The sequence below is a fragment of the Podarcis melisellensis genome (assembly GCF_964234715.1).
Source record: "Podarcis melisellensis genome assembly, chromosome: 8".
Taxonomy (NCBI): Eukaryota; Metazoa; Chordata; class Lepidosauria; order Squamata; family Lacertidae; genus Podarcis; species Podarcis melisellensis.
Window position 1 is genome coordinate 65081035 of NC_138540.1, and position 11339 is coordinate 65092373.

The window sequence follows — 11339 nt, forward strand, 5'->3', positions numbered from 1 at the left end:
TGAAGAAGCAGCAGGAAGAAAGTAAAGCCTGGACAAAACAAAACAAAACAATATCTACAGGTAGTTACTCTTGAAGGAATCAGTGAGGGAAGAATTGGTTGCCTTTCTGACTATCACCCCCCACCCCTGGTTCAGGTAACTTCTTGCAAGCGCTGTTGCTTTACTCCTAAAAGGAAGAGGGGATGTTGCCTGGTGAGAGTTATGAGGACAATGCAGAGATACATAAGGCTCCCCACCCCTGCCTTAAGAAGATAAATAATTGCCCGCAGGCCTGGACAACTAGCAACCCACCAAGACAAACACAACCTGCTGTGCCCAAGGGACTTGATGGAACATTTTTTATTACATACCAATCCTCCCTGAATTTGTCCAATCCCCCTTTAAAGCCATCCAAGGTGGTGGCCATCACTGTCTCCTGCGGGAGTGAGTTCCATAGTTTCAGTGGCGTAACATGGGTTGCCAGCACCCTGGGCAGTGCAGGGGTTGTGCGGGGAGGGGAGGGAGGGAAACTGATGGCGTACGCATGCGTATTCGATTGCCTAACAACATCTGTGTCACCAGTGCTTTTTTTTTGTAGAAAAATAAGTACCAGTACTCATCATGTTACAGTAAGTGCCACACTTTTTAACAACAAGAAGAAAAAGAAGAACAAGAGGTACTGGTACTGCATACCCTTGCATACCCCCTGGGGGGGGGAGCACTGTGTGTCAACCGGGAGACTGCAACCACAGAGATAATAAAAGGAGTTGTTCCATCATCTGGAGAAGTCACTTCCTGGTTCGTATGGTGTAGCCGTTTTCAACAGAGCTCAGCAACAGAAGCATGCAGCCGTACTGAGGCAGGGGGTGAAATGTTGCACCCCCTAACAATTTTGCGCCCGGGGCAACTGCCCCTGTGGACCCCTCACATACGCCACTGCATATATTAACAGCTAGAGGATGTTAAAGCAGCTCGTCTTCCCTCCACCAGCCTGCTCTTCTGCTCTCAGTAGAAGCTTCCAAGCCTTCTTTTCCTTTCATTAAAAAAAAAAGTCAGGAAACATGCAAATTCATGTCAGGTTGGGCCCTTTACCCCATGAACAAGCCAATCCATGAAGGCTGGTTCATCTGGGGGAAAGCAGCGCTGCTCCACCAAGCTCAGTCTCCCTCCAGTCGCCTGCCTTCTTGCTTACAACCACACCAATGAGGTGGCCCTGGCTGCCAACTTCTTCCTCCCTTGCCTCAGTTGTTGCCCTTGCAGAACGCAGCAGGGAGGAAGGTGGGGACAAAGCTAGAACCAGCTGACTTTGCCTGCCATTGGCTTCACCTACTGCGGACTTCCCTGCCTTTCATCCTGCAGCCTGACTGGGCACCAGCTGCGGCTGAAGCCAATCTACACCACTCACAAAGAACACGCCACACACTTGCATCGAGAGACTGTTAGGCAGAGTTTGCTAGGGGGCAATTCTTACATTGCTTGCAGGTGGTGACATAATGCTTTACATTTACAGCGCATTTTAGAATGTTCAAAGCACCTCACTTATTACATTAACTGGGATATCCTTACAATAGCCCTATAAGGTAGGCCAATATTATGACACCCGAACTTACAGATGGGTGAAGGAAGGCTGAAGCTGAGACAGTGTCCACTAATCAGTTCACCTAATCTGCCTGTGGCTGAGGCAATATTTGAACACGGAGCTTTTTTCATTGACCACAAGCTAATCTAAGCTCACAGCCCCAGCAAACCAGCAGCAAAGAAGACAGAGCTCTGAACGCGAGCTGCTGAAAGTTCGCTACAGTAGAGCTACAAGTCAATGTATTCCCTCCTTTCAAACCCCCCCCCCCACGCCTCACAATCAGTCTCTCCTCTGCTGCCATCGGGTCTGATCTATGATTCATCTTTCATCTGGAGCCCACATCTTCTCTTCTTGACCAGATTGGGCTGCGAGGTGTCAGCAGAAAAGGCAAAATCAGGCGGGAAATAAGAAAATAAAATGTGAGAGGCAAGAACAACATTCATTCTGAAACTTCACACCTTTAATAACGAGGAAAGAGGAAGGCGCCCAAAGGTAGCTGCACTCGCTCAGCAGCAGATCTGAGGGGCAGAATCTGCAAAGGAAGGACAGGGGTCTCTTTATTACTGCTATTATTTATTATTATTTGGTATTATTATTATGCTTTCCCTTGCGTGACAATGTTCCGCCAGCACAAGTACTCCACTCAATATATTTAAATTAGCATTGCATTAGCTACAACCCATTGCCCCTTTCTAAAATTTGTTTATTGATGTGTGTTTTCCCTTTTTGTAAGTCTACCAAAGAATAAAACAAAACAAAACAAATTTGGGATTAAGGGATTTTCTCAGGATGGTGGAGGGTATGTATCAGTGCTGAATTCATGTATAAGCTAAACCAGCTACATCTTAGAGCCCCACTCTAATGGGGGCCCCCAAAAAAATTAAAGGAAAAAAAGACTGGATGTACATTTCCAAAATATAAGATAAAAAACAAATAAAATAAAACCTACATACAGCAACAGTGTTTTGTGTTGTGTAGGCTCCTATGATGTAAGTCAGGGGCCTTCCAACTACGGACCACGGACCGCATCCAGCCTGCCATGGTCCTAGATCTGGCCTGCTCGGCCATTGCAGAACCCTGCTGTGAAGCCACCGCACCAGGTTTACCTCAGCTGAGCAAGCCCTTTCCCCTGGAGAGAGCAGAATCCACAAGAGCACACAGGGGCGCAAAGGCCAGTGAAGTGCCCAAGTCCTCATGCTCACCAGACTCCTGGTGTGGCCCTGGCAACTCTGTCCAGAAGCTGTAGCTCTCGCTCCCTCTCCCAGAGTGCCAGGCGGACATGGTTGCGGATGGAACGAGTGAGCGCCCAAGCCAGGCAATGCCCCTCCCCCATCCTCCTCCCAACCCCACTCCAGCCCCCCATCCTTCTGCTCCCCCCCCCCTCCGCTGGCCTCGCCACTCTCCTCAGAGTTCCATGGCCGCCTAGAGCCCCCAGGAGTGCCATGCAATGGAGCCGATGCCAGGCCTGTGCGTGCTCCTGTTTTGGCTCGGGCTCCTGCTATTGCCGCCACTGCTGTGCCTGACCACTGCCATGGAAGGTGAGTGCAGGAAGGATGCTGAGCTGGAAAGGGCACCCAGCAACAGCCAGTGCTCGGGGTTGTTTTGTGGGGAGGTGGAAGGGTGGCAAGAGGAAGGGGGAGATTTGAAGGTAGGGGGAGGCAAGGCCACTCAGCAATAGCTCTTCCTCGGACCGGGAGAGCCAGCACCATGTTTATCTTTCTCCAGTGCCAGCCGCTGCTTACAGCCCCCCTTGACGGGTGGTGCTCTCTGGGAAGCGGCCGCTGCTTTGGCAAACACATGCCGGAGCCTGGAGTCCGGGGTGCACTGAAAGGCCTCTCCTTGGCCCAGCTCTGGCCTGGCTGGCAGCAGCCGGGATGAGGAAGGAGGCCCGGCCAGCAAGCTGCCTATGAGGATTTCATGAGGAAGCGTATGTAACTCGAGGTATTAATTCACAAAGCCTCAAGCAACTTGGGTCCAAAGTACCATGAGGACCATCCGATAACTTAGACTGCCACTTGAGCACTGAGGTCCTCTGACTGGGTGCTTCTGGTGGTTCCCCTGTGATTCAGTTGGCCATCACTAGGGGCCAAACATTTAATGTGGCAGGCCCTTCCCTGTGGAACTCCCTGCCAGTAGAGCTTCGGCAGGAGCCATCTCTGCCTTCCCCGAGATGTCTTCTGAAAAACCACTGCTTAGACAAGCCTTCACAATATGAATTTCCTTTTGGACCAGCCAATATTCACTGGTGTCCTATTGATGCTTTTAATTACAGTGGTACCTCGGGTTACATAGGCTTCAGGTTACAGACTCCGCTAACCCAGAAATAGTACCTTGGGTTAAGAACTTTGCTTCAGGACGAGAACAGAAATTGTGCTCCGGCGACACAGCAGCAGGCCCCATTAGCTAAAGTGGTGCTTCAGGTTAAGAACGGACCTCCAGAACGAATTAAGTACTTAACCCGAGGTACAACTGTTTTGTTTTATGGATATTTAGGGACTGATTATATTGTATATATATATTTATGCTGCAAGCTGCCTTGATATACTTTACAAGAGCATAGATCATAAATATTTAACAAACAATTCCTTTCCGTTCCTCTCCGCTCTGCATTTCTTGTCAGAGTAGTTACTAGTTAATGTCATGTGAACAGAGTAGGGGCTTCTCTAGATTCTTGTCAGTTTCACCTCTGCTGTCAGGGCTTCTTTAAAAATATCACCTACACCACAAAAGGGGGCCGAGGCAGAGGAGATGGAAACCACAGTGGCGAGAGGGAGGAAATAGGGTGCGACTCTCGCTCCTTTTGACCCTGCCAGTACTGTTAAGAATATAAGAATAGCTCCGCTGGATCAGGTAAGTGGTGCATCTCGCCAGGCATCCTGTTCTCACAGTGGCCAGCCAGATGCCTATGAGAAGCCTGCAATCAGGACCTGAGCACCAAGGGCGTAGCATGGGTTGCTGGCTCCCAGGGCAGGGCAAGTGTGGACCCTGCAGTAGTCAATCCCTTTGTCGGCCAGCATCTAATCAAGGGGGTCTCTCCTCGAAAATCAGCCCCAACCTGGGAGCAGAGATAAGGCAGAAAACATGGAGCCAGGAACACTGCTGTGTCACCTCGCCCTCCTGTCCTTGCAGCAAGGCGCTCTGGGCAAGGCACGTGGCTCCTGCAGTGCTTTCCCATCTCCCTCTTCCTCCCTCGCTCCTTGGTGGGTGGCTGCGGCGGCCTCATCCTCTCTTGGCCGCCCAGGGGCAGGCTATGCACGGGCATCCCTTTGCCAGCTACAGGGAGGTGCTGCCGCTGCTGCCCCAGCCCTAAAAGCTCATTTCTTTTACTCTGTATTCCCTCTGCAAGAGAGAGAGAGAGAGAGAGAGAGAGAGAGAGAGAGAGAGAGAGAGAGAGAGAGAGAGAGAGAGAGAGAGAGATGGGTGGGTGGATGGATGGGATGGATGGATGCATCATCATACCACCAGGGCCTGCCTGTGGGTTCCTCCACAGGTACCAGACTGTGAAGAAACCCTTCAGTGCAGGGTGGAGAGCTTAAAACGTGTGAGAAGCCCTGCCCAAATGTTTGCACCTTCAGACAGAACACATCTATTCGAAGGTGACCCAACAAGGAAAGTTGACAATGCAATTGTGAACACACCTTATTTCACTGCCAATGATATTCTAGGGGAGAGGCACATGTGAAAAGCAGCATGTATGAAATTGGTGTCTCATCTTCCCTTGCATTTGTGCTTGCGAGGGACAGAGGACAGCAGACTGTCGCAGCCAGCACAACACCTGCTCTCAAGGTGTTACTTGCAGCCTGAGCTTTCACTACAACCCCACTATGCTCCAAATTATTGTGGTTTCTCACTATGGTTTCCCTTGCCACTGGGAGCTTATCGCTTCTCCCCTTCCCGCAATGCACTTGGGCTGTGGGGGAAGAGGCAGCAAGGGGTGGCGGAAACAATTCTATTACTTGTGAAGATCGACTATGCAGTTTATAAGAAAAAGGTTCAGGGCACTCCCTCGCTCACACAGCTGACACGAAGTTGCAGCCCTTAGCGAAAGTTGGTGCAAGCTTTCCTGGTATAGATGTCAGGTACTGAAGAAACTTGCCCTATTGGATTTCTGCCTGTTATGCAGCTGCTAGGCACACACAGCTTATTTCAGGACGAAAAGTATTAGTGAACTCTCAACCAGGAATGGAGCTGTTATAAACAGTGGTGTGTACATAGGCTCAGTCAGCTGATTTTCAAGGTCCTATCTCTTCCCCTCAGGTCTTATAAAGCCCTAACTTCACAATTTGCTTCAAAGTCTGAACAACAATGTGAGGACACTAAATGTGTTGTCCCTCGCCATGATTGCTGCCTGGGAACTTGACACTTTTGACAAAGCACCTGCTACTGAGCCTGTTAGAGTTTGTCAAGGCCTGACAGACCCAAAGGCTGGTGCATTTCAGGATATCACCAGTCTTCTGTCCCATACTGTCCAACTTCCTCCAACCTAAAACCAGGATGCATGTCTGCTGGGAAGCACTCTTGGGCAACTCACGTGACCTCCCCCCTGTGACATTCTTGCCCCGAAAACATGGCCACCGAAATCTTGCGTGGAAAAATGGGATGTCCCATTTTCCCCAGGGCATTTGGAAGGTATGCTGTCCAGAGGTCTCCACGCTTGCCAGCATGAGGCCTAGTGCGTTCTTTTGCTATATCAGGTTGTGCCTCACACAATCACCAGACCTCAGCTCAAAAGAGACCCAAAATGGCCAAGTCCATAACACAGTTGCTCTACTGTTGGATTCCATTATTTCTGGACTACAGTGACAGACCCGAAAAAAATGAAAACAAGGGTCTCAGAATGGTCTCCCTACCCAGTTCCACAATCCTATGATTGATCTAATCACAATGTAAGGAGCTCGACTCTTTAATTTATTACTGTAATGAAACTGGGATCCTACCAAGGAAGGTCTCTAGATGGGGCAGATAACCCAGAAGCCCACTCACCCATGAAATCAGCAGCTGTTGTTTTGAACTCAGAGGGTTTAAGCTGCGAAAAATCTGCTCGTAACTCTTATGATCTGGCATGAAGTAAGCATCTTCTAGAGATTGACTGAAGGTCTAAGGGGAGTCGTGTTTGAGTTTATAAAATGCTACATGGCTGTAGAAAATGAAGAAAGAGCCGTTTCCCCTTCTACTTTCATAATACTTGAACCGGGGAGTAATCCAATGAAGCTGAATGATGACAGATTCAGGACACACAAAAGGAGACACTTACCCACATTGCAGAGCTACAGTGTATGCACACCCCACCCCAAAGAATCCTGGGAATGCTAGTTTGCAAAGGGTGCTGGGAATTGTGGCTCTATGAGCGGCAAATTACAGTTCCCATGATTTGGGCGGGGGCGGGGAAAGGGTGCTTTAAATGTATAATGTATATGGAATGGGTTGCCAAAAGATGTGGTTGTCAAATTAATGGAGGATAAAGCGTGCAACAGCGTCTATAGTCATTTTGGCTGTACCTCCAGGCTCAGAGGCAGTACAGTGGCACCTCAGGTTAAGAACTTAATTCGTTCTGGAGGTCCATTCTTAACCTGAAACTCTTCTTAACCTGAGGTACCACTTTAGCTAATGGGGCCTCTAGCTGCTGCTGCGCTGCTGCCGCCCAATTTCTGTTCTCATCCTGAAGCAAAGTTCTTAATCCAAGGTACTATTTCTGGGTTAGCGGATTCTGTAACCTGAAGCGTCTGTAACCAAAGGTACCACTGTATATGCCTGAGTCACCAGGGTACACCAATGGGGCAGGGCTTATTACCCTCCTCGCCTGCTTATGGGCTTGGCAGAGGCATCTGGTTGGACACTATGTGAAAGAAAATGCTCAAGCAGAAACGCCTTTCGTTTGATCCAACAAGATTTCTGTGTTGGTCAGAAACCATCCCATTTGGTCACATTAGGCCTGGAGTAGAGTAGTTCATTCAAAAGGGACCCAGTACTTTTTTGGAGGCCGAGAGGATACGTTTAAAAAAAGGAAATAATGCAATCAATAGTAACAGGAGTGCCAACTTTTAACCCAACAGTTGCTCAACCAGCAGCAATTTATGATTACCTTCATTCTCAAGTGTGTCGCTGAGCCTAATTCAAAGTGCTGATACCCGAGACCCTGATTGTTTCTGACATTTTTCTGCATGTCGCTTAGAAATTCCAGTGATTAAGCAGCATTTAACAGTTCAATTAAACAACTACATTCAGCCTGCCCAAAAGCTTGCTCTATGGAAATTTGTAGAATAGTTTACTGAGTACTTACCCAGGTAGTTTCCGCACCAATGCTTTTAAAAAAAGAATTTTTCTCAGGTTTTTTAATCCACCGTATAATTTATGCTGCCTAAATTGTTCCGCTCCTTGATGTTTCCACCACTGAGGTTTTGAGGTTTCTCATTTAGGTTGTTGTTTGAACTTTTCTGTTCTATTGAAATCAAACAAGCCACCCTGAAAATGAAATGTATTGAAGGACATGGTATGAAATTTGTACCAGCTGGCCAGTGGTGACTGTAAACCCTCCGCCAGTCCAACCATGTCTTTTCTTGCCCCACAGCTGACATCAGGGGTTGGGCAGGTGTGTGTGGCTTGGCTAAAACAGCCTTGTGAGCCAAATGGTCTGGAAGTTGCTCACTCCTGGTTAAGATCTGTCACTATTGGATCTCTCTGTTTTGTGCTTTTCCAATCTTAAATTTGGTTGTCCATATTTCTTGAGGAATCCGATTTAAAATAAAAAAACAAAAATCCCCATGAAAATTCTCTAGCATTTTAGTGCTGATTTCTCCTAATAAACACATTTTTTTGTATGGAGTTTGACTCATGTACTCATTTTTGTAAGCAATTTCTCCTAATACATTGCATTTTTGTTTATTTTCACTAATATATTCATCCTTATGCACACTTTCCCCTGGTTGGGGAAAATTCAGAGAAGTGTGAATTTTGAAGGGTGGTTGTGTTTCGTTTCTCATATGGTTTCAGAAGGTGTGGCTTTGATAGGTTCGGCTTTAAATGTGAACCGACATTGTTTTTTTCTCCCATCCCTACATCTGGAATAAATGCATGATATCAAATGAATTCGTATACCCACCTTCCACAAAGAACATCACCTGAGAATAGTGTCTTGCTTTGCTCTACAGAAGGGGAACAGGAAAAGGCATGGGTGTGATAGGGTTGCCATATTTCAAACTGCTGCCGACTGCAGTATTCCAGATGTGTCCAGGAAATTCCAAACGTATGGCAACCCTAGGATGTGAGGGGAGGGATCTCAACACCTGAGAATAAGAGGAGTACTGTTATTGCTTAATGACATAAATGGAAGGGAATTTCAGGAGAAGGGAGGCTTGGTTTATGGATTTCGAAGGATTAAAAGGCAATTGACAGCCGGTAAAATTATACGCAGAACCAGACAAATTTTCAGCCTCTTGCAAGGAAGTGGCAAGTATATGGGGTAGTTCAAGCTATGCTGCTTTGCCCCTAAATGCAGAAATGAATCATGGGATTGGCACAACTCCTACATCTGTGATATTTTAGTGTATTTTTCGTTTCTATGGAAGGCGCCCAGAGTGGCTGGGGAAACCCAGCCAGATGGACAGGGTACAAATAATACATTATTATTATTATTATTACATGCATTGTAGTTTTCAGGTATACCTGCACTATCACAAGCACTATTACCATTATTATTAATTAGACTTGCTATTCATTTGTTACCCGACAGTTTCCTAGTGATTTACAACACAGTAACAATATAAAACATTGTATTGTAAAAACAAAACAAAACTCCCATAACAACCACAGCAAGATTGGAAGCACACTAATAAGAAAACATCATTTCAGTCTATCAAAAGCCTTGGTAAAACAGTAAAACTTTAGCTGGCAATGTCAATGAGGGTGCCTGCCCTGGACCGCTGGCCTACCTGGCAGCAAATCAGTAGGCCAAGTCTAAGGGTCAATCCACACAAGCAAAGTCCAGAGATCAGAAAATGAGGTTCAAGGTCAATTCAAGTAGTCAAGTCTGAAGTCCAGCAGTCAGGATACAGTCCAGAGTCAACCCTGAAGCACAGTCCAGTGGAGGTCCAGGAGCATCTAAGTCAAGGTAGGCAGCTGAGCGGACATAGCACCGCTTCCCTTTTGTACTTTGCCTACTGATTGCAGCATCTGGGCTTGATGAGGCAGGTGACCCACACCTGTTCCAAGCCAGTTCCATCTGAGGAATCACACCCCTCCTCCCAGAGGTTGCAACCTCTACCTCAGGGGTCAGCAACCTTTTTCAGCCACCGTCCCTCAGACAATGTGATGGGCCGGACTATATTTTTTTGGGGGGGGGATAATGAACGAATTCCTATGCTCCAGAGATGCATTTTAAATAAAAGGACACATTCTACTCATGTAAAAACACACTGATTCCCAGACCATCCACATGCCGGATTTAGGTGATTGGGTCACATCCAACCCCCGGGCCTTAGGTTGCCTACCCCTGCTCTACCTGGCCAGCTAGGGAGCTGGGTTGTGGGCCTTTGCCTGTCTCAGCCTCCTAGAGTGCCCCACATGGGGCACCAACCCCTCTCTCCCCCCCCCACTGCTTGCCCCAGTGTATCTCAGTCCTGGCTACACCCCGTGCTGAGATCCCCCCCCCCCCGTTGTCCTGCCAGTTCATGACTGTGCCAAGCGAAACTTACTGGGGAGATCTTTGACAGGTGGGGAGCCACAACTGAAAAGGCCCTCTTGCTTGTCACCACCCTCTGAGCCCTCATTCAGAAAAGGAACATGGAGAAGTCCTCAGAGGAAGGCTTAAGGGTCTAGATAGGTTCATAAAGGTCCAAACCAGCACTTTGCTGGTTGCTCAGAAAACAAACCTCTAGCTGGCTGGAGAAATGAGCATTTGCTCCCATTTTACAGGAGGAGCATTTTACAAGTGGGGCAGGCCCTAACACACAACAAAGTGACCTGTTGCAGAGAGCACCATGAAAGTGGGTGGGAAGAAGAGGCAGATGAAGGCAGGAATTGGCATCAGAATGATGCAGCAAGACTGTATTACTATGTTTTTATATGTACTGTCCCAGAGTGGCTGGGGAAACCCAGCCAGATGGGTGGGGTATAAATAAATAAAAAATATTATTACTAATTGTTATGATGGCGCATGCTTCACACTGTAAGCAAGATGTTATTGGCAAGCACTGGAATCAAGGCTGAAAAACTCACAAGGTGCCCAGTGTCGTCTGTGATTCCAGGCATTTGAAACCAGCTCCAGGATTCTATGCATCAGCCCTCGACTTTCAGTCCTCTAGTAAATGGTTTGGCTTCCCTTGGGGACGGGGTTGGGGGCTTTTACTGATGTCATTCCCATGAATTCTCTCTTCCCTTAAAAAGATGCCCCAGTTCAAGCTGATCAATTGTTGCAATACCTTCGCTCCCTCGCCCTCCCCTCAGCAGTGCCACACTTTCTTTGTGGTGTTCCTCAACTCAGAGATCCTTAGATGATGTCTTGCTCACTTGTGGGTTTCCTGTGAGCCTCAGACAAAAAGCTTTACTCCAAAGATAAGTAGCAAGGCTCTTCTTCTAAGGTTTTGCATGCTAAAGGTATCTTCCAGCCTATCAATATATTTGTGTGGGATTCAATCACTTCCCCAGCACATTCTGGTTGCGCCATTAAAGTGGGTTTGGAGCTCTTCTGAAACAAATACACTTTCAGGTACAGAAAGCATTAGGAAAAGGCAGTGGAAGGTGTCACAGTTGTCGGGCAAGATGTTGTCTAATCTCTCCATGAACA